Here is a 27,436-nt window from a genome sequence, read left to right as displayed (position 1 = left end):
GCTGGGGAGGATGCAAAAGCAGCCGGCACAATGAACTGCAAGCATGCAGCCGTGAAGACAGGGCAATGCCTACCATAAGACTCTAAAAGGAGAGAAAGGAGAAAATCATGGGGAAGAAAGGAGAGAGCTTGCAGGAGGAAAAGGGAAAGAAAAGCAAAAAGCAAAGAAAAGGAAAGAGAAAACAATTCGGGAAAAAGAGAAGGACCAGATTGCCCAGAGTTTAATGGCTTTTCCATTTGACTCTAGCTGACTCAAACACAAGAACGAGCAGTTTCTGCTCCAGGTTTAGCCCAATGCGTAGCTACCAGGGTGCAGGCTGCTCCTCCATGGGGTGCACGACACAGCAGTGCTGCAGCATTGCGGGGGGCGCGGGCTGGGACCCCCAGGCTGCTCTGCTGCCCGGCGCAGGGCTCCCGCAGGGCACAGCATCACGGGCTCCCCTGCCACAGGCTCCAGGCTTTTTGGCCATTACAGCTGCTTTCTTTTGTTGTTATGTAATCTCTGATAATGAAAGTCCAGTTCTGAGAGGATGCTTAATGCGGTATTAGTCAGTTGAAATATAAGTGTAAATTACATGCCTGCAGCTAGAAAAAATGGTTACAGCAGAAAACATCCCTCTTTAGTAGCATGCTATAATCAAGTGAGCCGATCAAAAAAAGAATTTTGATGGACCAGTTTTCCATTGGAAAATACAGAATCCTCCAAATTGAACCATTTTCTGGAAACGTTAAATGTTGACTGGAATTTTTGGCAGAGATTTGAACTGACCCAAAATGCAATGGATTATTTGTTTTTGCCTTTCTCATTATATTTATAAGCCATTTTGTGTTTTCAATGCTACTGAAACATAAACTTTAACACGATTTCCATGCTTCTGCATTGAATTTATTTCAGAATTAACATTCTGTTCTACCCCATACTGTCCACTCCATTTTTCATTTCACTTCATGATGAAAATAAATGTAGAAATAATAGAATTTCCTGTAGTCCGGAATTTCTATTTTCTAGCCATTTCTAGAGATCAGCAATGCTAGTAGGCAATGGAACGTTCTCCCCAACATTATGACAAGACAGAAGATGTTACTTGGAAAGTATCTCTACCAAGAAGTTTTTGGTTATTGGAGAAAAGCTAAAGTTCTCAGCCATCTTCAGTAAAATAGGGTTGGACGATGGGGGTTTTACCTACATTGATGTCCAGAGCCACCCATGCAGTGAAGGGAACTCCGTGCAAGTGTATGGCCCCAGTCATGTCATTTGCAAACTGCAACCAATGATGCAGATGGAAGGGGGGGGGGGGGGGGGGGGGCGGGGCTGCACCCCTCATCCTCCACCAGAATAGGCTTTGCTGACTAAAATGCATATATTTTTGGGAGCTGTGTCTGTATTATTGGTTTGTTGCTAGCATTGTTCTGCTAATGTCTGTCTTTAAGGTATCTGAAAGGGTCTTATGGGAGTACATGGGAGTGTTTTGGACATGTTGTAACAGAGAAAAAATGAATTCATCCTTCGCTTGCAAAAAGCATGAGCTCCATCACCCAGCCATGAGCAACCCTGCACTAAGGAGCACCACAGCAAGTCCAGAACTACCATTTTTTCCACTGAGGTCTGGATTCAGGTTGGGCGTGCAGGAACGGTATCAGCGATGGGCACCTTTTAACTAAGGTGTGCACCAGCCACCCTGAAACCTTCTAGCCCCATGGGTGGCACAGACAGACCCTGTGAGCCAGTTTCTGCTGTGTGTGCAATGGCTCCAGTCCAAACTGCGGTTCCCTCCTGGAGGTGACACTGGAAGAGCAGTGTATAAGTGACAGTGAGCTTGGCCCCAGCTCTCCTGTATCCTGTGCGCCCTGGGAGTGTGAGTGCTTCCAGTTGTGGACCGTGAACTTGCAAACACTCTCGTAGTGCTGTTCCTGCAGTTTGGATTGGACTCGTCTCTCTGTCACCCGGACTCGAAGCAGACCTCTTGCAGGATACCCACCCTGAGCTTTGCAGTGTGCCTCAGCCAGGGTGGACACAGTGTCTGGCCACCTGCTCCTCTGAGGAAGGAACTCTCAGAGTTCAGCACTTGCATCTGTATTGCAAGCATTTTCTGTGCCTTTGTAGCTGTGCTTATGTTTCTTGCCGATGCCTCAGGGAGCACTCTGTGGAGCTGAAATAATGTAAGATCTGTTCTGCTCAGGGTGTTTCGCTCCCTGGTTGGTAGGAATACTACAAGAAGACCAGATCTTGCAGTATTTCAGCCCCGTAAGTGGCTCCTCAAGGCAAAAAAAGACCCTTGAAGAAGAAAGGCAAACACAAATAGCAAGATATTTGGTTTCCCAGTGTGATCTTTCCTCCTCTTCCGCCATTCATGTACTCACTAATACCCATGCAAAAATAAAATAAAATAAAGAACCACTCCACTCACAAACCGGCTATATGTGAAGTGGATACTACAGAGTATGGCTTAGAGTTTCATAAAATACTTCCACATACATATACAGTAAAGGCATAGATGGGACAAAATAAATATCTGCATTTTAAACAAAATTTGTCCATGATTCTGCCATAAGATAAGTGCGGACTGGGTCCTGAATACATACTCTTATAGACAAAATGTAACTCCATGTGTGTCCATACACAGAACTGCCATGGGGCATCTCCACGTGTGTGTCCTGAACTGCAGCCACGAGCATGACAAAATCAGACTGAAGTAATCCCAACAGCGCGGGGATTCGGACACATACATGTTGGAGCATACCTTACAAAGTGTGCACAGGGGCATAACGAAATGTGTGATAATCATGATTACAGGACACACGTGTGTCGGAAATCGTGTGTCCACGTGTGTGCTGCCCAGCGGAGGAGGGAGCAGCCAGCAGGGGTGCTGGAGGCCAAGATTTGCAAAGCTAGTTAATGCTAAATTCAGAATTTGCAACTTTTATCAGAAAAAAAACAAACCTCTTGCCTCCTGTTCTGCTCTGGACCTGCCTGTGACAGCTCAGCTGCATTTGGTACAGTAAAAGCAGTGAACACAGGTGGATGTGGGGAGGTGTCAGAAGGAGAGTTCTTGGGTACAAGGTAAACCCAAATCACGCTGTTCTCAATATCCTGGGATTTTTTCTGGAACTTGCTTCCATGTGCCGGGCTGGACAGAGCAAAGCACAACAGGGACTTTGGGGTAGGAAAGGGATAACACAGCAGTGGAGAGTCAAGGTTTGAGCCTGTGTCTGGGAAACAGTTCTTCCATGGACATCTCTGAGAAAACAAGTGCTTGTTCAGGGCCGGGGAGGGACTGGACCTTTAATGAAAAGGCAAAGAATGGTGGAAAGTGCTGGAAAAATGGACACCTTTCTTTGGAAAACCCACATTTCTCAGCCAAAACTTATATTCTGAGAGATGGTTGGTTTTTTGTCTGCCAGTTTGGCATACGAAAGAACCGTGATGAGTTGTGTGTAAGGTACCATTTTCCAGCCAGGTCCATTCCTGGCTGTGTTTCACTTTCATTTGTTCTTTGTCGTTTGTGCTTCTCCTCTTTGAAACATTTTAATTGCCTAATCAGTTTGCGGAGTCAGCAGCGTGTGACGTAGCAGTCTCTTTCACATGTACGCAACCCCTCCGCCCCAAACATGTAACCGCGAGTGACTGAGGTGAGCAGTGGGCATCTCGACTAAGGCAAGGTGGCAATGAGCCGACCACACAGCAGTCAGAGAAGTCAGCGGCAGCTGTCCAGTCATCAGACAAGTTATGGATCAGGCACAGCTGGAGCGTGGAGCTGATTCGTGTGAAGGTGGTGGGGCACTGAGCAGTGGGGCATGGCTGCCCTTGGCTGTGGGGAACAGCACACCCTGGGAGGGGAGTCAGGCTTTGTCTGAACAGGGCTGAATAAGATGCTCCGGTATCTTGGTGCCTACTTACAGCTGGGATAGCCAATGTGGCTGCATAGTTGCCCTTCTGGATGGAGAAAGAGGGGCTCTGATGGCGAAGCCCCATGCTAGTCCGTGATGGGAGTCTCAGCCTCAGAACAGCAGTGTTGGTGGGGCATTTTGCACAGGGCTGGGTGCTGCAGGTGGTGATGTTTGTGGTTGCTGTCCAGAGACAACCCTGGAAATTTCCTGGAATTCCAGGTCCAGAGCCAGCCCCTGCTCTGGGGAAGGAGGATACTGCGTCTCAGTCCATAAAGTCCCCCGAATGGGAGGAAGGGGCGAGAGACACACAAAGTCAGTAGTAAAAAGAAATGAAAGTCGGCAGCTTGCCACAGCGGAGTGCAGACTCTGCAGAGCTGCCTCTTTTATTGGTGCCCAGACTGGAGGGAGGTTTATGCTCTCGAACAAGCCAAATTGGAAACGGAGCACTGGCCGGAGCCCTGCAAGCAGGCTGCTGCCCCCGACGCCAGGAAGGGTGTGTAGCCGCCCTGAAATCCACTGCTTTCCCTCACCTTTCTCTCCTCCATCCTTCTTCCTTTCCTCCCCTCCTTCACTGTCCCCCTTCACCTCTCAACACCTTCCCCTCCCCATGGCTGGGCTTGTCCCCTGGTGCTGACTTCCCCAGCAGCTCCTGCCATCAGCTAATATTGAGAGCCCCTTTTGGTGGTGGGAAGGGCCCATCTTGCTCAAGGGCAGCCAGTCTGGGTGGCCCAGGGATGAATGAGGGTGGGAGAAGGTGTCTGTGGCCCTCTCTTTCTACTGCTTTTCTGCTGAGTGTAGGGGAGTAATTTGCGTTACAGTGACAATATGCTGTGGGTCTGTCCTCAGGTTTGTGTCATCCTGCTATTAGGAGGAGAGGAAGGCTGAAGCGTGGAAGACATGGAAGAAACACAGCGAACAGCAGACATGAAGGTGATGGCATAGAGAGGGGACCCGTCGCACAAGGACCTGGCGCATGATCTGGCATGGCGGGTGCTGGTTAGCAGCTGAGTGCCAGATATGCCATGAAAATAATTTGCTCATTAATGCAAAACTTAAAGTCATAAAGGCATGGGGTGAGGAGAATTGGGTGTTCATTCCTCAGCAAGTTCTCCAAGCCCATGCTAAGCAGGGCATAGAGACCACCGTGATCCTTCAGGATCCAGTTCAGACATGCTGAGTCTGTGCTGTGACACCCAGGTATGTCGGTAAAAGAGCACTAGAGGCTGAAGGTGAGACATCAGTCACCAGCTACTCTGGGGACCTGAGCTCTCTTCTGCTCTCCAGCTGATTTTTTTCCATGTCATTTCATTTATCCAATGCCTCAATTTGCTGCCTGCAAAAAGCCCAAAGGGATTATGACATCTGTTGTCACATTAAAACGCAGTCTTGACTATGAGGAGGTCAGGTACCATGGTGGGAGCTGTTACAGTCTGAAACACTGGTCTCATCCCACATGGTGCTCTACAGCACTGCTTCTTCTGATGGGAAAAGGTCCTGCTAGAGTCAGCTCGCTGCTCACGGAGTGTCGTACAGCCATCGTGCAGGAAAATCGTTTGCTCTCTTTCTTTCCTCCAGTTTTGGCTGCTGAAGCAAAAACACATAATAAAGTAAAGAGGGTTTTAATGACAATCTGCCGGCATGTTTAATATTCCAGCTTGAGGAATGATCCAGTTATGTACTGGAGCCAAGGGAAAGGATCTCGTTACTTCCAGTGGACACCGAATCAGTGTCTTTGCAAAGAGAAGCACACCTCACAGGGGACAGGCCTGGCTGCTCACCACTGACCTGCAAAGAAAGCCATCACTCCAACAGTTGAATACTGAGCTTTAGATTCGGTGCTTGCTCTCCTGCAGTCACTGTGACATACAGGTCCATGATGAAAGGAGCACCTGGGATCTCTGTGCAGCTTTAATGAGTATTTTTTCCCCCTGCAATGGTCAGTAAGTTCCTATTCTGCTCAGGGAAAGGTACAGGAAGTTCTTCATACAGAACTTTGACGTTCCCCTCTGTACAAATACAGGTAGGAGAGAGGGATTCAGATGTGTGCTTTTGCTGCACTTCTTTGTAGCTGAGACTCTCACCACATTTGCTGGATTTGTAGCCCCAAATTGGCTCCGTCATCCAGCAATCCTTCGTGTACACAAAATTATTTGGACAACTCTCATTGTTTCAGAAGCAGGCTAGCCTGTGCAGCTCCACTGACATTACCTACTCTGCCAGGCAGGTGGCTGCAGAGAAAAAGGCTTATTTATACAATGCATTGGAATGCCAGAAGGGGATTCTTGATAGCAAAGATGATAAGGGACCTCTGGATACGAGGACCAGTTGCCCTTTTCAGCCTCGATTGGCAGTGGAATCTAGTCTGCTCCTGCCATCAAATCAACACCGCATCTGTCTGGGGCAGAGCTGGATTTTGAGCTGACTGGGAGATGAATCCAGGGGACTCGTAGGTCCCCTGGGAGATGAATCCAGGGGACACTGCTTCCAAATACAGGGGATCAGGTAGCAAATTCAGATGAAGGAGAAAAGGTTGTGATAACTTCCTGCACAACAGAGTGCAAGCAGAGTTTCTCAAGCACAGAAGCTGCTGGTGGGGCAGACCTGGAGACCTTCGACAGCTGAGAACTTACCGACTCTTGATTGCTTCCCAGCATTTGGGGGAGCAGGATTTGGGAGACATTGTGCGGTAAATTAGCAAAATCACAGCAGGAATGCAGTTGATTCATAAGACTGAAGCCTCATCCCAATGGAAACAGGCCTGCAAGGCCAGGATGCTCAGGCTTGAAGTGGTACCAGGGTTTACAGCTACATAAAAGCCAGGTTGAAGAAAGGAAAGATGAGCTGGGGGTGCAATATCAAATGAACGTCTGCTGTTTTCATACATGTGGGTCAGAGCCAATAATGTCTAGAAGGGTGGAAAGAAAGGGTCTAGCTTGTGATGTCAATGAAGGGGTAATATGACTTTCAAGGACCCCTCTCTTCCACTGTAAGATAAAGCTGAGCATCTACTTTTCCCCAAGTGTTTACATCAGCTAAATCAGCATGGCCTCACTCCCTGTGGTAGATCTGCCATCCTGGGCTAAGGATGCAGTCCAGCAGCTCTCACTGAGAAGCAAAGCTCCTTTCTCTCCTAATTGAGCAGGTGGTAGCAACCCGGTATTTCAGGCATGCTACCTCCATTCCTAACCACAGCTGAACTCCTGATGCAGGGAGACTTTACAAGACCCATGAGAGATGCCAAAGGCTGACCCTTTCTGTCATTGGGATAGGAACTTTCTGGTTACCTCCGAGCAAAAAGGACAAAGCATTATATGATATATTTAATAAAACAAAACACACACACAAAAAAAAGGAAAAGAGGCCAATGCACAGGAAGGTAATGTGTTCATTTGAATAATGGGCAAAATCAAATTAATTCTACATTAAATAGTTCTGAATAAAGGGTTTAAGTCAGCAGTTTCAAACTTGTTTTCCTTAATTACTTTCCGTGTTTAATGTCATTAAGAAGATTAAAAATTCATTAACAAGAGTAGTAAAGTGGCAAATCAGTAAAGCTATCACTCCAGGTTAAAAACTACGCTGAGGTTGACACTTTGTACACTTCCACAGGCGTTGTGTGGAACGCTCCTGGGGAGCTGGGGTGGCTGGGGGGAGACTCGCCAGCCCCCTCCCGCCGGGCCAGCCAGGGGGGTAGCCGAAGGGCCAGCCTTGGCTGGATGTGGCAACCACTTTAACCATTAACTAAGCAAGACAGAAGGCAGCATTTAGCAGAAGGGCAGCGCGGACCATGGAAAGCACAGCAGTATAACCCTCGAATATGGAAAGCATCAGAAACAGACTCAACCATGGAGAATGGCAGGTATTATAAAGCACTAAGGCGTGTTAAGGCAATCCAATTGCTTGATTGGCCTCATGTCCTGAGCCCTCTTAGTGTGAAGACTCAGAGGGCACTGAGCACCAGGGAACCACTGAGCTGCACCAGGCTGGCCCATGGGGATCAGGCAGGGTGGGGAGAGAGATTTGGGGTATTTTTTCTCCTTCAGCTTTAAAGGATGCAAATATCCCTAGTCCCTAGGAGTGGGCATACAGTTTGAGAGCAGAACAAGGCTGCTCATTCAGGCAGCGCAACCCAAGCACACAACTTTGTCAGCCTTTGGAAACCTGCCTCTTGCTCCACTCGCAGAGAGCCTCGAGGTCCCAGATGACACACAGATCCCACTGCAGCCCATCCCAGGCAAGTGAGCGATCTTCTCCACCCAAACAAGCTCTGATCTATATGGGCCAAACAGGCGAAAGGAAGCCCTTGGAGACATAAGTGATGAGCCCCAAATCACCCAACAGGGCTGTGGCAGGGGCAGAAAACGCACTCCCATCTCTCTCTAGCCCAGTGCAACAGTCAGCTGGTGTCACCCCGCAGCCGTACTGCAAAACTGGCGATGCTGGTCTTGCAAAACCAGCCTCCAGGAGTCATGACATCAACTGTTTTAAAATGGTCTCCTTGTATCTCTTTTATTTTCTGGTTTTATTTATCTTAACAGAGCTCCATTCCAGCAGACAGGAGTGTAGAACAATGCTTTATCACCTGCAGCCCCACACTTCGCCCATGGTGGCTCCCCATCACACGTATTTAGCTGTGTCCTATCTCTGTGACACACAGCACACAGCACAAAGGCCCTGGTGCCTTGGGGTTTGAGGTGCAAAAGTCGGGATCGCAGAGCTGTGTCTGGAAATGGAGAGGGAGTCAAAAAGCCACAGAGATGCGGTGACATACGGCAGAGAGCAGCATCCGTTCTGCCCTGACATCTGGTAAAGCACACAACTGACAAGAGTGCTGTGCACGTTGTTAGTGCCTGTCAGTGAGGAGCTGGTAGCTTCCCTCAGGTTCCTACATGAGACTTCACAAACCCAGAGAGCATATTATCCCTAGTTATTAGGTGAAGAAACTGAGGCACAGGAGAGTGACTGATGGGCATTGCTCGATGCTGTGGGGAAATCTGGAAGTGAAACCTTTCTGCCCCAGCTTCCACATGCTCGTTGCCAGATCAGGCTTCAGCAGCAGCATCCTCAGCTGGAAAAACAGAGACCGCTTGGGGAAAGACAGCATTTGAGGTCTGAAGCGGTAATAGAGGCAGTAGGTGGAGAAAAAAAGGATAAATCCTTGGACACATAAAGAGCTGAGAAAGGGGAAGTCTGCCTGAGAGTCCTGTTACAAGTGTGCGTTGGTTGCTTTTCATCACCATCACTAAACCCAGAGACATACATGAGATCCCAGACATGCAGTAGGTGGGTGCAGGAGAAAGGAGTAGCCTTGGCCAAAGGCAATGGTAAGCCTTTTCCATGTCATGCACCACTCCCTTTCGTCTGCCCCCACAGAGACCCTGGGACACCCCCCCCCCTCAGACCCCTGCTGTGATGCAAAATCAAATCCCAAATTGTGCTGGCTTTACATGTGTTTTTTTAAGAGGCTCTGATCAGCCAAACCATGGCAGAAAGGGTCTGTTCTTGCCCAGTGGCTGGATTTCGCTCTCCTTTATTTTGCTTAACAGAAAACACAGGGGTTTGACTTCTTTCTGCTCCGTTTTGGAATAGAAATGTTTTCACCTTCAGTTGCCAAATTTTCCTCAGATCGGGAAGTCGGAGTCCTGCTCTGATGAGCAGTAAACCAGAAAGACACGTTTCCCCCCCATTTTTAGCCGGCTTTGATGAGGGGCTCCCATCTGCAGGGCCACACGTTTGTCCCGCTGCTCCCTCCCAGCCACTGCAGGATCAAGCAAAGCCCATTCTCACCACGTCCCTTTGTTCCAGGGGAAGCCACAGCAGCCCTGTTTTGGGAGCAGGTGGGAGGAGGGAAAGCCCTTTTTATTTCTTTTTTTTGCCCACCCCTTTTATTCTTCTGCAAGCTTTAATTATCGAAGGACTGAATTAGAGCTGTTCCTGTCTTCTTCCTTCCTTCCCGGACAGCGTTTCTAACAAAGGCCTGTGGTTTGGGTTTGGGGTTGGTTTTTTTTTCCTTTTCTTTTCCCCTCCAGAGATCTAAGGCCTGTAATGAGATACCAACACCCTCTCCTTCCTACAGCCCCCAACCCAAACCCTCCACCTCGCCAGCCCCTCCCTCTGCAAAGGTACCTCCATCCCCTCCCCATGCTCCCAGGGGAGGGAGGGCACCCGATACTGGCGCAGGGCACGGCTGCCAGCCCTCGTGGTCTGTCCTGGGAGGTGAACGGGATAGAGTTACAAGGGAGAGCAGCTTGCAAACTGCCTCTGCTTTGATGAAGCAAGATTTAATTATCTCCCTCTCCCCCAAGTCCTCCCCCAGTGAAAAAGATCTCCTATTGTCTACTCTAATTTGTCCTTTTTTCTTGATTCCCTAACCTGTGTGCAAAACCCTGGGCTCACGTTACTCCATCACCCATCTCTCCCGCTCCTCTCCCAGTGCCATGAAGTGCAATGGCAGGAGTCTCTGGGTGTCGTCCTTGCTCTCCATGCCACAGGGACAAATCCTGGGATGCAAAGGCAGAGGGAACTGAAGCGTGCAGCACCTACAGACCTCGCTGATTGGCCATCGTCAAAGAGGCAAGGTGCCTAAAAACCTCCGGGGATCTGGCTCCCATGCCCCCACGTCTACCTAAGTGAAGCTGCCAGGAGCAGTGCTCAGCTCCTCACCACCCCACATGCAGCTGCACCACTTGCTGGGGAGGACAGAGAGCAGGAACCATCCCTCGGACACCTCTCTGCCTTCCCCTCTCAAAGCCGCATGCCCACAGCTGTCTACCTGGAGGGACTTTGTGGTTGCTGAAATCCTGTTTTAGTTTTGGACTGGGAAAAGGGGAAAGGAGCAGAAACCTGTCAGCTGTTTTATTTGGATTTTTTCCTCATAGCAGAGGAGCGGTGCCCAGTGCCAGCTGGCTGCACGTCCCAGGGCACTGGGCAAGATCTGCGCCCCGTGCCCGCGTATGAGCTGATGCCTGAGCTGTCTGGTCTCCCACCCTCCCGTTGGCTGCGGGGCCTCAGCACAGACACAGAGGGATGCTAGTGATGGGGAGAGAGCGATGAAGGGGAGCATCACTGCCCTGGCTCCGCAGCTGGGGTACCCCAACCATGTAGGGGAACAGCCACGTTGGCTCTGTGGCAGCGGGGACTTGCCCGGGGCTCCCCTGCCCGCTGCAGGCTTCTCTGCCACAAGCCCAGTGGCTTGGGGTGGCTCGGCACAGGGCACGTACAGCGTGCGGGGGCACAGCTAGGGAGGCGAGATGGGACTCTGGTGGTCTGCAGGGGGTCTGGCCATGGAGGGGGGCTGGGGGATGAAGCCCCATGGGGACGCCAAGCCTTTCCCCCTCACCTTCCTCCAGGAGGAGGAGGGCACTGTAGAAAGGCATTGAGCAAGGGGCTGCCACGCAGCAAGGAAGGGCTGGGGAAAGGGAGCCGAAGGGGGGAGGAGAGCGGAGCAGTTGCCAGGTTGACTTGAGCCAGAGCCTTTCATGGGGGGGCAAGGGGCAGGGAACATGGAGGATCAACATTGTCTTCTCCAAAGAGGAAAAGAAAAGAGAGAGAGAATGCAGAAGGAAGACAAAGGGAAACAGGACTTGTTGGGGGGAAGAGGGGGACGCTCAGGGATTGAAGCAGGCTGGGGTCCAACTTAATAAGAAGCGAACCAAAACAAAACCCAAACAAAAAGTGACTGGAGTTGGCGGTGGGCACCCCCTCCCCCAGGCAGCCATCCCCAGAAGGCAGTGAAGCTGCCTTTTCAAACAGCCGCCTCACAATAAATTCATGGCAGCCAGGGCCGGGAAACAGGCTGCTGCAATTTAAAGGAAGCGTGGATTTGCATATTGAATTAAAATTAAGAGCTAATTATGCAAATAAATTATGACATTTGGCAGGAGAATTTGCTTCAAGATCATTTATTACGTTCTTTTTATAACAGTGCGAGCGTTTAACGGTCAAAGACAATATTTTAAAGGAAAATTAACGCAAGATTATTAACCTAAAAACAATTCCACATTAATGAGATGTATTTCTCTTCAACTTCTCACACCTGGCTGCCTATTGATGCCCAGCCAGGACTGTCTCTCAATAATTGGCATTTTTTTTGCAGGCAAATATTGAATGAGGTGGTGAACGTTGCTTTGGACAAACTCACTCAGGAAAATTCCTTCAGGGTTTTAGCTTGCTGGTCTGTAAAGGAAAGTTGTGAAGGTCAAACACGTTTCGCGTTGTTCTTCTGTGCGCTTGGACTGACCAGGTCCGGATGCGCTTGGGAGAGGACACTGCACTGGCTACCCCATCCGCATGAGAATAAAAGCTCCCCTGCTAAAATGTGTGTGATTGCTTTTCGGAAGAGATATAAAATGAAGGTCTTAGCCGTTTGTGGTCATTAAAGATCCCGTGGCATTTTTTTTTTTTTTTTCGCAAGATCAGGGTTGTTAACCCTGGTGTCTTGGCTCCCCTCCAGCTCAGGTAATTGCTGCCTGCCCGCCTGCCCTGCTCTGGGACTCTCAGGTGGGGCAGGCGCTGCCCTTCCTCTCCCAGGACAGCGGTGCACCGGCCATGCAGTCTCACCAGTGGCCAGGATCCTCCCACGAAGAGGATGGCTTCAAGAAGGCCCCGCATTGGGGTTTGGGTCAGGAAGGTTCACTGGCACCCTGAGGGATGCAGATGGCTCCAGGACCCAAAAGCTGTCAATTCCCAGCCATCACCTGTGAAGAGCCTCTGGCCCAGGTCCATCTCACACAACTGAGGTGGTCGCCTACAGTTAGGTGAGCATTTGTGTTTCTAGAGGATTGGCTCTTGTTCAAATAGGAAAGAGGCCCAACCATTTGGGTTTTGATCTGAAAGGATCTAAAAAATAAAGAGTTTTCTCATGGAAGACAGAAGACGCTTGCTCCAGCACTCTTGTTTTGTATCTCTCCATGATGCAGCCAGGCAGGATGCCGGGGAACTGGGAAGCTACATTTGCAGCCAGGCTGCAAGAGCTGTTGTTGCGAGTTACGAGGGAGCTGTGGCCAGGAATGACTGCAGGGCAACAAACTATACCCAAATGGTTTAGGAAGCGAGTCTTCCTCAAAGATGGTACTTCACAGCCTTGCCAAGGAAGACCAGGGTAACGTGGCACTTGTCCTTCAATCATCTTCACTCTTCCTGCTTTGCCTTCAGCCCTGGCTATTGTCCACTGTGATCTGCACACCTCTAGGGCAGGATGGGACGTCAGGACCCATGTCGGTTCTGGGGTTTCCTTTTGTTCCATTTCTTTACCCCTGCATTTTAAATGTGCCCTCACAGAGCCATCTGCCTTTGTTATAACTAGGGTTTCCCGAACTCCAGACCCTGCCAAAGCTTGAGGGGACTTCACCCAGAGCTCAATGGGTATTTCCCTTCTGAGGCAGCTGGAAGTCTGTCTTTCATGATTCTTCCATCTCCTCTCTCAAGGGATTTTCTCCCTCTCAAGTTCAAGGTGGAGAGGACATTCCCTGCTAAATCACTCCTGGCGCACAGCACACAATGGTGTGCAGAGCCAACCACAGGTAACAAATCGTGTTGCAATAAATGAAGGGTTTGGAGCCAGACAAAATGTGTGACATTCGAAGTTCTCAGCTCTCCTCCCTCAGAAAGGCAATCTGTGACTTCTGGACCCTCCTTAATGACCCAGAGCCAGATGGAAAATAATATTAATAATAATAAAAGAAACAAAGAAGGGGCTGGCGCATTTTTTAAATAAAGAAATTTCCCTCATCTTGCGGTTAATTTAAAAGGTTTATTTCTTGAAATGAATCCTCTTCATCAAATCTCCGATCCTTGAAAATCAGTGCAACCTGCCTCTGTGGATAATGAATTGATTTGTAATGTAAATTATATAAAACACCCTCCCCGCCAGCATTTGTGTGTGAGTGTGTTTAATCTAAAGCGTTTAAGTCTGAAAATGAGCTTCTCCATCAAAAGTCTCGATTCCATTTACATTTCTTGCATACGAGTCAATTTGTGCCTGACCCAGTCTATAAATCACTGCCAAGGAGTGCTGTGTCTGTACCTCTCCTCTTCCCCCACCCCCCCTCCCCTCATCCTCCTATCCTTCCACATGCTATGTTCAAAAAGGCATCTTCAGATACCGCCTATAAACAGCTCCCAGTTCTCCGGCCAAGTGTCAGCCGGTGGAGGAGGGACCCCGGTGCTGAGAGGTGTGCAGGACAGGCAGTGAGCGGGCAGGTGGAGGAAGGGAAGTCCTGCTCGGCTTCTGCCAGCTGCTTGGGAAGGATCTCCCAAGGAAAGGTGCCGTCTCTCTTGACGGTTCCTTTCCCACCTGTGATTGCTTGACTGCTAAAGGAGCCCATGGCTTAACGGTGTTAGAGGCTGAGGTCTTCTACTGGTGTACCTCAACCCAGTCCTGTAAAATCCATAGAGTGGGGATGATTTACACCACCACAGGTTTTAGCCCTGTCTTTCTCTCCCCGGTTCTCTGATCATGCCAACTTTTATCCTTCATTTCATCCCATTGGCAGTGAGACAACTTGGGTCATACCTCAGCTTTCCTCCTGGGTGCTGAAACCAGTGGGAGGTGCCTCTAAGGATGAGGGGCTCCCCTTGCTGGTCAGACCTCCATACAACAAGTGCCTGAGGCCCTTTGGGGGAAGTGAAAATGGTGATAACTTCACCCAGAAAGTCTGTTGACCCATCTGGATACTGGTCTCAGAACGGACTTAAGTAACGATGCACCTGAGGACCGGCAGGCCTGGAGGCTAATCATTGACTCTGGTCTCCTCTGTGAAACATCAGCAGTGCCTGTGAAACATGCAGCTTTTCACAGAGTGGTATTTTACAGGTAAATACGGAATGTGAACAGGATCATCAGCCCATCATTGGCACTAGCAGGGAATTTTGTGACACACTTTTTTTCCTGCTCTATTTTTCCTTCAGAAAAGGCACAATTTAAACTGATTTCTAACATCAGGGAAAAAATGGAATCAAGTTTTGGACCATCAGTCCAAAAATGAAAAATTCCAATATATGGAATATATGGTGGTGAAACAACTTACTGCTCTATTCGACATATTGATGCAATAACAAGAAATTAACAGTTACACCATCCAGAACAAGAACAGGACAAATGCTAGAAGAGCTATTGGAGATACATCCACATTTCCCCATGTATTTATGCATGAAGATTTACAAAACCAAATTAACCAGTCCTTCTTAGATTCTCTTGCTCTCTCATTTCCCATAGCAGAAAGATGCCTGAAAGCATTAAGAAATCAGAACACAGAATGTGTCCAGGTCTCCAAAAGAGCATGATATGAAGAACAGGATCATGGTCACCTACCCTACCCAAAGCCACTTCGTGTCCTCCCCCTGCGAACCTTGACTTACCCTAACACTGCTCTGTCTGAGCATCCCATCAGAATCGAGCTCCATCCATTGCTGTCTGGCTGGTCTGTCACTCACAGACCATAGGGAAGATTGATGTCCAGCCAAGAGAGGTGAGAATTCAGCTTGAGTCGGGAAGTCAATCTGAGGTGACGGTCTTCCGAAAAGACTTGTATTGGTTCATAGACTTACTACCAGCAAGATATTTCCTCTCTGTGCCTCGGTTGTTTACTTTTGAAATAAAGTTAATGCTTCCTTTCTCCCAGCTTTTCTTAGTTTAACTATAAAGTCTTTAGAGCATCGGGTGTATGTTACTGTACGAACATACAGCCCTGAGCACAATGAGTATTCTGGCCTTGGAGGAGTCCTTATGAGCTGCTGTAATACAAATAGCAGGAAGAGTTTTTCCTCAAGATTACCCCAGGGGATTGAGGTCAGACCTTCAGTGAAGGAAGACACAAACCTATTACCAGTTTCTGTGGGGACTAATACAATTTGCACTTTGTTAGAGGAATTCAAAGTGATTTGTACACATTAATTACTCCTTGCAGCATCCCAGCTGGATAAATATTATTACCTTCATTTTACAGAAAGGGTAACTAAGATGTAGAGAAGTTCATTTGTTTGACTACAACTGTACAGCATGCCAATGACAGCAGCCAGGAATAAAACATAAGAGGACTGATTGCCAGTCCCTGCCCACGCCAAACCTGTGGGCCCCAAATGTTTTTTGCCCAGAAGAATGTCACGAGCAAAGGAAGTGGCTGCACCTCCTAGCTGGGCTAGGTGCCACTGTGATGGGGTTCGGGTGCGGGGGGTGGCACGTGCAGCACAGCCTGGGAAGCACCGCTCAAACCCCAGCCTGCACAGCCTCTCGGAGATAGGAGGAGGAAATGAAAGTGCAATTAGCTGGAAACAAATGAATTCGTGTTGCATATATTTCCCAAGCTGATGGGTTGGTGAATGAACCACTCGTTATTTCACGGAGCAGCATCTTTAAAGATCTGTAGAACAACTTGGAAAAAACACAGCCTTTCTGTTTCGACATTTTTTGCAATATTTCTGAATGTTGTCTGCCCTAGTTTCAGGCATAGGTGCTGCTATATTTCCATTTTTTCATGAAAAGGAAATTCTGAAGAAGTTTTGCAGCCGTTTAAGAACTTCTCACCTTGACTTTTGCAACTTTTCATGAGTGCCACATTGACAGTGTCAGAAAACGGCCTACAGAAATAACATATTTTGTACCTTAAATATCAAACCCTCTTTATTGCTGTTTTCCTATTTTTCTTGTACTAGACCAGTTAAAAACAGGTGATGCTCCCCTCTCCAGCAGAAATGTTTAACTAAAGTCAGAGAGGCAAAATGAAACAGACAACACAAAGCAGAACCAAAAATATGAAATAAGAGAATAAAAAGTTTGTTCTGAGTTTGATCAATAATTTCTTCCTATGGTTGTTAAAAAAAAAAGTACCTTTAAAGCAAAAATGCTTTTTTTTCTGCAAGAGCAAAACATGCATTTAGAAATTTTCCAACCATTCATAATCTGTGGCATATCTCCTTTGCAGTGAACAGAGGAACTTGAAATTTCTTTGCAGCAGCAGACAGGCTCGCAAGAGGAGACCAGCGTGATGAAGCTCCTGTGCGAGCTTCCCAGAGGTGGCAAAATGGATTCTCCAGGTAAGACAGATCTGAGAGTACTACAATAACAATAGTAAGCTCCCTATTTAATTATTCTTAGTTAAATTTCAACTGGTGTCCTGTAGGATGGTTTTTTTCAACCTGTGGTCTGCAGATTCCTGGGAGAACACAGACTCATTTCATTGTAAGGAGGGTGGGAAAAGCAATGTCACCAATGCTCTCCAGTGGTCGGGGCTTGGGAGTTTTCTAGGGGAGTGCTGAGCCTTCATGAGTGATTTTCTAGGGATCCACAAATCAAAGCAAGTTGAAAGCCACTGCGGCAGGATAATGTTATATTGATTGCTTTGTTTTTGCAGGGGATAGATTTTGTTTAATCTTCCCCTTCCTTACATTGCTTGACACCATTAGTTTTATCTTCACTGACATCAAATATAAAAAATCACTAGAGAAGAGACTTTCTAATGGGTTTTGCACTACTTTCTGGCGGGTGTGAAAACACAGGAAGCATTTTCTGGGGCACAATAGCTCTTTAAAACAAGTTTTGTTCAAAAAAGAAATCAGGTAGCACAGAAAAGCATGGGCTTGAAAGGGATAAGATGATCTTATTCAGTGTGTGTTTTAGAAGAAATTGGGATCCAAAAGAGACTGAAAACCTAGAAACTATGAGGTCTGCCAAGAGCTGGACAGAGAGAGACAGACAGCCCCTCCTTGGTTGGAGAGCCCATCGACCTACCAGTACCGACACGATGAGGCAAACACTACAGTGAGGCGGGTGTTACAGGGGAAACCTTTATTTGATGAGGGTTTTGGTCTGCAGTAGGGTACAGTAAGAAGCAGCTCCTCACCCCCCTGGGTTAGGTGTGCGATGGAGGACTGTGGTTTCGGGATGGGGTGACCGGGATGGGGAGAGCCTCCCTGGGAACCTGCCCTCCCCAGCACTGCATCAGCCGCTGCCATGTGTGCCCGAGCTGCCAAATCTGGTTGTCCCCAAGCACGGTCCAGCCCCGGCAGGGAGCTGGGAGGGAGGTCAGGGAGGGGGATGGAGGGATGTGGCTTCTGCTCGACAAACACAAACTTGTTTCTACTCCTCCTCCGTCCTTCACAAATTCCTGGTGCCCGTGGCCCCGCTGGCTGCTCCGAGGGTTTTAATAAAAAAAGAAACCAACATTTGACGTGAGCACAGTAGGGAGAGGAGAGGCGGCATGGAGGGAAGGGGCCAGACAATGTACCCATATGGAGAACAGAAGGATGCCGGGGCGGCCGCATTCAGAGCCCGTCCCTCTGTTCTCCCTGCGCCCCACGGCCCCTGCTCCGCTGACTGGCTCTTAACATAACAAGTGAGCCGGGGGGGCGGCCAGCCCCGTGCTCGGCGCCCCCGGATTCCTCCGCCCTGGCCCCTGTCTCCCAGCTACTGATCCCAGGCAGTGCAGGGCCCGTCCCCATGTCCTCCCCACTGGCACTATTGTCTCCCAGCCGCTGCAGTGGGAAAGGATGCCCCTGCGTCCTTTCCTGATAAAGACCAATAAAGGCCGGGGGGACAGGAAATACATATATATAGATACAAATATATATGTATGTATATATGTATATAAAATAAATAAAGCATAAAGCAAGCCAGCCAAGCTCTTCAGGCAACTTGAGCTCCGTCTATTGTTCAGGAGGAGGGTTTTCCTCCCTCCCCTCCCATCTCCTAATGAAATCCCCCAAGCCATCCTCGGTTCTCCGCCCCCCCCCCCCCCCCCCCCCCCCAGGGTACTCACACGGGCACGCTCTTAGGGACTTTTTCTCCTATGGTTGGAACAGCATAGGCTGTCAGGATGCGGAAATCTTTTATTTGCCAAGGGTTTTGGTGACAGAGGCTTAGCCATAAACCCCTCCAGAGCCTCCTCAAAGCCCTCATCACCCCCTCCATGTACTGGAAATTCGATTCATAGCACCCCTTCACCCTCTTTCACCCAGACTTACCTCTATCTTCTCCTCCCTCACACCTGCAGCCACCCGCACACGCACCAAGCCTGGCTACGGCTGGAGGGAGGAAGATGCAGAACTGATGGCTTCTCTCGTGATATCACCTAGAATATCCATGGGGCCATCTGCCTGCCTGTATATATGTACAGACACCTCCATCCCTCTGCCTCTTGGAGCTACACAAGACACACTTGACAGGGATGGGGCAACCCACCCTTCTCTCCCCATCAGTGTAGGGTGCCCCTAGGACCCTGTTTCAGACTCCTCTACTGGCTTGCAATTGACCTTGGGCAGTTTTAGACCTTCCCCTGTGATGCTTGGGACACTGTATGGAGATAGGCCAGACAGCAGAGGCACCTGGCAAATGACTAAACCGTGGTCCTTCGCACAGCATCCCTGGCCGCTGCCCACACACCCCTGCCTCCAGGCTGAGCCTTACACCCAGTCCCCGGGTGCCTTCCCTGAGCAGCTCTGAACTGACAACCCAAGTCCTTCCTGCACCCTCCACAAAACAGAAAATGAGGCTGGGGAAGGAACGTGGAGCTGCACAGCTCTGAAGGTCACCAGCCGCGCGTGCTCCCTCCCCTGTTGCAGCGAGTGCAGGCAAGGGGCCCTGCCCATGCTTGCAGGCAGGGGCTGGGTTCTGCTCACCCTCCATCTCCTGCACAAAACCCGATTTCTTTACATAGGGAAGATGAGTTCTCCTCCCCTGGTGTCTGTGTCTTTTTGCCTCCCGTTGCACATGAAAATGCTGACGGATTTCCCTGATCACTAGCCATGCTGGCTAGTGGCTAAAGCAGTTCATTTCAGACCCTGCGCAGGTATTTCTTACCATATATTATAGTGAATAATGTATCCCCAGCCATGCAGCACAAGGCTTATAAGGCTATCTCAGTATTCTGGTGACAGCTTTAAACCACTCGACCATTGACCATTCAGGTCTCATGGTTTATAGAGTCACCAGCACACCTTGACAGGGTTATAGCCTACTTATTGGTATAAAGCATGGTTAGGGATACATTATTATAGCACATTGCTTCTGAAACAGGGCCGTGGGCCACCGGTGGCCTAGAGAGTCCTTGCTGGTGATCTGCAAAGGGCTGTGTGATGTGGACAGCCCGATTAACATCTACCTGCTAAACCGCGATGAGCAATTGTTGCAGTGACCCGAAGGACAGCGTTCACTCTCAGATCCTGGGGCGGGTGGGAAATGCAGGTGGCTCTGACAAGAGGAAGGACTGCAAAGAACTGCTTTCTATGAAAGTGGGCACCCATCTGTGCCTGAAGAACTCTCTTTAACAGTGGTGATCCAAAAGGTTGCAGCCCCGTGGTCTTTTTATTATCCAGCAGCCAACATGCAGGTTGCCACAAGGCTGAGAAATGCTTTGAAGAGTGGTGCTTCCATGCTACATGGTTTACATCACCTTTTCTGGGCTGCTTCAGGTTGGATGTAACCTGACCGTCTCGCTTTTGTACAAATGCCAGTTTGGTTTGGCTCATGCTGAACGCTCATTAACAATTACTAGAGTTAAGGTAGTTAATCACTACAGCTAAGGTTGAAATCTGACTTTTCTTCTGATTCCAGATCCCAGCTCTGCAAGCTTTTCCCATCTCCCACAGAAAGGTTTCTTCCTTGTTTGCATTGTTCCAGCCTTGCTCTTCAGATTAGTGATTTTATTATAAAGTTTCCAAGGATTGTTTGAATTACCTTTGAATACAACATGCGCTTGTTCTGGTTGTTATTGCAGAGCTGGGACAATTTAACAAACAACTCAGGTTAAAAATGTTGACCTCAGGTTGCTTCCTGATCTCACTCGATTTGTTAAATATTGAGCCAAATTTGGAGAAAAATTACCTTGGTACTTTGAAAGCCCTCAAAACTGGAACTCAGCAATAATGCATCTGTGCTTTAAAATTTCCCTCGCTGCACTCCCTCTTTAAGTGCTATTAAAGGAAATATTTGTTAAGGATATTTCAGCTATAGGACTGGTTAAATGGATCCATTACGGAATTACTACATGCCAATGTTCAGGATGCCTCTGAAACAAATGGACTCATTTTCTCAAATGTTATGTTTAAGTCTCAGTGAGCTCTCAACCACAGTCCTGTATGTATCTTCAGTGTCTTCTCTTAGTTTTCTCTGCAGCCTTGATCCTGCAGAGATTTATGCTTGTGATTAACTTTAAGCATGTAAAGAGTCCTTTCGAGTTCAACAGGATGGTTACAGTTAACAGTGTGAGCATCCTCTGACAGAGCTGAGATTGGCCTCAGCCACACTCCCGCAGACACTGCTGCCAGATGTGCACAGTTTGGGATCAGCCAGCTGCACAGACCTAACCTGGGTCAGGTATCCTTGCAGCATCACATCTTACCAAGTTAGCCAGAGCACGCACTGCACAGCTTTTGTGCCAGCTTCAATTTTATTCCAGCTTTCTGCAAGCTACGGGGGGATGACAGGCGATATTTTAAGGTATAAAGTCAGAGTCACAGACAAATAATACCGAATGCACGTTGAGTCTGCCAGGAGAAGTTAACCTGTCAGCATTCCCTGAAAGGATCTGAATTAGCAGATCAGCTTCACATCAGATCAGCATTTGTGTCATGTCACCACAGTCTTTCTGACCCAGTACTCAGAGCCCTAAAGCCTGACTTTCTCGCCTGTTGAATCCAGGCTTCAGCAGGTTTAAGACAGCAGGGTGATTGCTTACCTTTGCACAGTAAGTTCTGCTACTGTGAGGCTTTAGTGGAGTTTTTAGAAAAGGGGGTTAAAATCCTACAATGTGTAGATGTGAGGCTATTAGTCTTCCCATACTCCTTTTCACTGAAGAAGCGGAAGGTGCAAGATACTGAAGACAAAGTCAAATAAGCAGAAAAACTTTTGTGGATATAAATTTTTACTGTTTTTTCATAGCCTGTACAACCTGGTATACATGGGAGGCGGGGAGGTAATAGGGGACATATTGCTGCCAGTACACTGAACAGTACAAAAACCTCTTCAAACCCCTGCCTTAGCAGCTAGGCAGTACATGCATGACACTGCAGGGGGTGAGATGGCACTGACAGTACAGATATACTGAGACTTATTTGGGACAATTTGGTTGCTTTGCATTCAGCTTCTCAGCTCAGGTTTCCACTTCAAGTATCATAAATCCCTAAGTCCCCGATCACATCTCTCCTCTTAACACAAATCTCTTTGCCAGGTCCTGATCTCCTGCCGCTGGGCCAAGCCACACCAGTACTGAACCAGGAGTGCAAGGGGAGGAACCAGACCCACCTCCGTAAAAGGACAGATAGATCATAGTGCAGATGGGACAACTGAGGGATACACAACTAATTATATGCACAAGTGTGGGGTATTTATTACTGTAAAATGCTCACAAAATTCATAGGCACCTAAGACTTACGATGGCATTATCCATCGCTGCTGGAGAATTAATGGGCAGCCTTTTCCCTGCGCTAAAGCAGACAACAGAGGGGGGTACTCTGTCATCCAGGGGTGAGAGCTGGGAATGAATGCATATACAGTACTCCCCTCTAATGCTAATGGACCCTAGCACTGAGATTAGATTTACACCCTCCCTCGAAACGTACACCAGGGGAAGGCAGCTCCCCCAGGCTGCCTTCCGATCGGTGTGGTGCTGCAAAAGCTGCTCTCCGCTCACCCTGCCTCGTCCCCACCGGCCTCCACGCCAGCCAGCACATGCTGTCCTGCTCCCCACCTCTGCTATGCCCAGCTTCACAGAGAAGGACTGCTCACATTTTCTTCTGCCCAGTGCCCCATGGCAATGGTGAGCAGAGCAGCACTTGTCCCCCTGCACGCTCCCATCCTAGCCCCCAGTGTTAGAAACACACTCCTTTGCATGTACCCACCACCCCACCATGAATGCTGGGCAGCGGCTGGCATTTTGGTCCTCAGCGTCATGACAGCACCACATCATACTACAGAGGGTTAAACAGTCCTTTTACAATCTCTCTGCACCCCAAAGAAACAAAAGCATGGAGAAATTATCCTTCCCACTTCCCTCCCATCATCTTTGCTTTGGGATGGGAATGGGATTTTGACCCGAGGAATAATAAACCTAACAATGGGGAATGTGTGACTGACTATTGATCTTCCACTTGCGGAAGAGGCAGGCTCAAGATACTCAGGAAGAGAAGGACAAACCATCAGGAAAGTTCTCATGGATAGATTTTTTCCATCTGTGGCTCCATGTTTGACTCAAGTCCCTTGTGCAGACTCAGCACCAGTCCCCAGCCCGTGCCCTGGAAGGAGCTGGGGCTCAGGATGCACAGCCCTGGGGACTGGGTGGGAGCATGGTGGTGCTCACATACCTCCTACTAACACAGCCAGAAGCACAGGCCCCACACTGAACTGGAGAGGAAGGACTCCCACGGTGGGTTTGAACAGCCCAGCTTCCACGAGCAGCCTTCCTTCGTCCCTGGCAGTGGGCCCGCTCCTGGGCAGCGTCACCACGCGGCAGGAGTGACCACAGGCCTGCTACAGAACTCCCTGCAAATAATTCACACCAACTTGTTTAAAGGAGCAAATGGGTTTAATTATTAGTTACAATCTTGTCAATAATTATCATCCCATCTGTGGGTAATAAATGGCAGCTTCTCACAGACTGCATCATTAGAGTTTAAGGACACCAATGGGGTGCATTAAAATGCTGAGGAAAGCATTGATCTGGTGTAAAAACGCTCTTTACAAATTACAGGCACGGGTCAAACCCGCCAGTGAGTCCTCCCTCTTCCCATCTGATGCCAGCCTGCCCTCTCCTCTCTCCTCCTCTCCCCATGTATCCTCCCAGTACCCCCAGCCCATGGCTGCCGGAAAGACAAAGACCCCGGTCTGTGGATTGCAGGGGATCTAGATCGTACGTAGGACTCTGGGCTTTACAGAGCAAAGGCTGTGTAGTAATGAAGGATGAAAGGGCTGGTATAAAGCACCACAGCTCCATCCTGGACAGCTTGGCTGCTTTATTCCCACAAAGGATCTGTCCTGGGCATCTTCACAGCAGTTTTTACCCAATGGGCAAGACAAGTAGGAACACTGAGGCAATGTTTACCAAAATGCAGCTACTTCTAGGGTGGAAAAGCATCAGTCATCACACAGCAGGACTTCTCAGAGGAGAAATGATAACTCCTTTTTTTTTTTTCTATCTGAACTGCAGGCTGGAATATAGGCCGGCAGAATGTAATTATCCAGGCTGGAATTTGGCCAAGATGCTGGGGCTAACAGCCCTACTGTTTCAAAATATGCCACAGTACCCTAAATGATCACATCTTGCAGGACTTGATTTTGCATTTCATCCAAAACAATGTTGGGAAGTAGATGAGTAGGATAAGCATAAACGAGTCCCGCTTATCCCCATACCTGCTGAAAGTTCAGCCCTGAACAGCTCCTGAAAATTATTTTCACTTTCTCTGCAAAACATTGAAAGAAGTCAGTGGTTTTATTCCCTTTGCAAATTCTCTGCAAGCAGTGTCTATTTTTTTTCAGTGAAAAATACATCAACTTTCAGAAGGGGAAACTTGAATAAAGGAAGATATTTCCAGTTGAAAACAAAAAGAGGGGGAAGGGCATTTCTTTACAAGAATATTTTAGATGGACTTTTTTTTTTTTTTAGCTTTTTTTTCTATTCAGCCTGTTAGGACAGACAGAGGATTAAGATAGCTAATGGACAGTCTATATTGGCAAACTAAACTAACACCTAAATGACTCTTTGCATGTACAAGTGGTAAACTCTCCATTAAAAAGAGAGCTACATTGACAGAGGCAGGCTGGACTACAACTGAGCCACAGTGTAAATAAACCTCTGGCAGGGCCCATACACGGCCCTGTCAAACACCATGCCTCCCATGCTTGCAACCTATCCCCCCATTATTAAATAGCTCCAAATGCTCTCTGCTGTTTTGAATGCTAGGCAAATATTGGCAGAAGGATGTACACTGTTTTAAAGATATCTCAGATACAGCAACACCAACCAAACTTTTTCGAAAGCAGCATCAGGACTTGCAGTTTCTCTTTTTACTTCAGTGAATAAAGTTTATCCGCAGACTAAACGGTGCTTTTAGCTGACTCAGGCTGTTTGCTAGTTCTTGCTGAATTTGGCCAATCATCCCCACAAGGGAAAAATAGAAAAGGAAAAGGTAATTTTGAAAAGTCAAAATATTTAATTTTCTATTTTTGAAAAAGAATCTTTGTAATATATTTTTCATGGTGAAATGTCTTTCCTTTGTGAAACACAACTGCTTTTCTAAAAAGGACAGTGGCCACCTGTAAACAACACATCTCATTCAGACTGGAAAAATTGCAGTGGCCTTCTGTTTTACTGAAATATTTAGAAAAAAATCCATCTTAGGTTAAGCAGAGGAGACCAAACCTCTCTTAATTTTCAGTTGGACAAATGAAAGAAAATGAATGAAAGGGACATTCAGAAGCAATTTCAGATGCCACGGCTGCTGGGAGCCCAAGAGGAGAGCATAGAGCATCCGATCAGCTCTGCAACATCACCAGCGCACGTGTCCCACAGTGGCCTCAGCATCCCTGCTCTCTGCACATCATTTGTTGAAAATCTCAAACTGTCACTTATCTCACACACATGAACCGCACTTAGACGAACTGCCCCAAAGCTGCCATTGCCCGGCTCACATCTCGTTTCCATCACACCCCTCTCTGGTGCTGAGGGGAATGTAAAGGAGGAAAATAAACTGAAATGCAGGAAATACCACATTCAGTTCTTAATTTGCAGCCATTTGTACTCTGCCTCTAAATATCATGGTAATTCCTTTGATTTTCTGAAAATGTAAGGGAATCCTAAAAAGCGGTGTGGCTTTTAGAAAGAATATCTTCTGGCAGCCTGCACCAGAAACAACTTATTCCCATGTTGTAATGCATAATGCACAGTAAGGTCTGCCTGAGAATTGGAGCTGGCCACTGCACAAACACAATTCCACCAGCGAAGCTTCCAGCCTCATTCATATTACCTGTTCTTCAATTTTGTTCCTGTTTAAAAAAAATGCCATGTCACTTAATTGACCGATTCCATGCCACAAGCGGTTTGCAAACACACTTGTTTGAAGAAGATACGTCCTGGCTGATTTGGAAAATCCCTAAGAAATGCATTCAAAATAAATCAGAATTGATTCATGACTAGTTGAGTAAATATAGGGAACGGAGGGCCTGGCACAGGTATACCAACACCGATGATAATATGCTGAGTTCACTCCAACTAATTTTGTACCTTCTTCCATTTCGCTTTCTGCAAAATTCCCAGCAGATCACTTTACAGTGAGGGATGTGTTGCAAACCAGTGTGTAATGAATGGACAGAAAAAATCACAAAAGCACATTTGAAAAATTCCCTGGGTAAATATTTGCATTGGAAACTGGACCTCAAGATTCACTGCATGCAGTCAGGGGTCAGAAGCATTACGGGACCACTCAAAACAAAGGCAACTTGAAACTGGGAAGCGGGGTTGTGAGTGAGCCGGTCGGAATCAGCGTAACCTCACCAGCATCAGGGAGCTGTGTCTGTTATCGTGGCTGAAGATCCTAAGCCTGCATTTGTGTGTGTACGTGCACGTGTGTTCACATATTTGATGCAAACACAGGCAAGCGTGTGCGCGCTCACACATTCTTAAAATGTATGTGCATATATTCCCATGTTCACAATGAACTGTTTATGAGCAAGCTATCAAGAAAGAGTTTTCACTGAAATTATTCAGTGAATGACTTCAAACAATGAATACATTGCAGGAAATGGCGATTGGCTCCAGAGCAATCCGCAAGCAGAAAAGAAGGCAAAAGCAGTTGAATAAATGGGTGGCTATGAATTACTCATTTAGCTGCATTATCTTCTTGTGGTCCCAATTCAGCAAATGCCTAAACACCCACTTCCCATTAAGGGCATGAATAGTCCCATTGATTCAATAGGGTTATTTTCTCTGCCTTCCGTGGGGCAACTCAAATACTTAAATTTAAGCAAGTGCTTAAAGTGCTTTGCTGAATCAGGAGGTATGTCCACACTGTATATACCTGTGTTACACAGAAGGTCAGAGTAGCTGATCAAAGAGTCCTTTATGGTCTTAAGATCTATAAATCTATGAATAAAACCAGCCTTTGCTGGAATTGCTTCTCCATAACCTTCCTGAGCACTGAAATTCATCCACACCCCAAAAATATTAATAAAACACTCTGTACTTAACTCTTTTCATATTATACTAAGTATGCCTCTAAATAAACCTCTTAATATTCCAGTATATTTTGCAATGAACATTTTCCCGGTACGCTAGAGCGATTCCTCCTTTTGTGCCATCCAGAACACAATCCCCATGAAATACTGCAGTAAACATTTCTCTGAGTACTACAGCAAACACTACCAGCATTAGCAGATTAACCATTCCACTGAGCGCCATATTAAGCACACGTTTAAATACTGAGAAAAGACGTATAGCCTCCTTTTTCCACTGCGCCTCGTTACCCTGCCGAGATCCATATTTTTCTGCGCAGAGTCGACCAGCCCTGTGCGTACCTGCTCTGTTCCCTCCCCGCCCGCTACCTCTCCCTCTCTTTTTCTCCTTCTT

Source organism: Gavia stellata, chromosome 9 (genome assembly GCF_030936135.1).
Source record: "Gavia stellata isolate bGavSte3 chromosome 9, bGavSte3.hap2, whole genome shotgun sequence".
In the NCBI taxonomy this organism is placed as follows: Eukaryota; Metazoa; Chordata; class Aves; order Gaviiformes; family Gaviidae; genus Gavia; species Gavia stellata.
Note: the sequence above shows the minus strand (reverse complement) of the source record.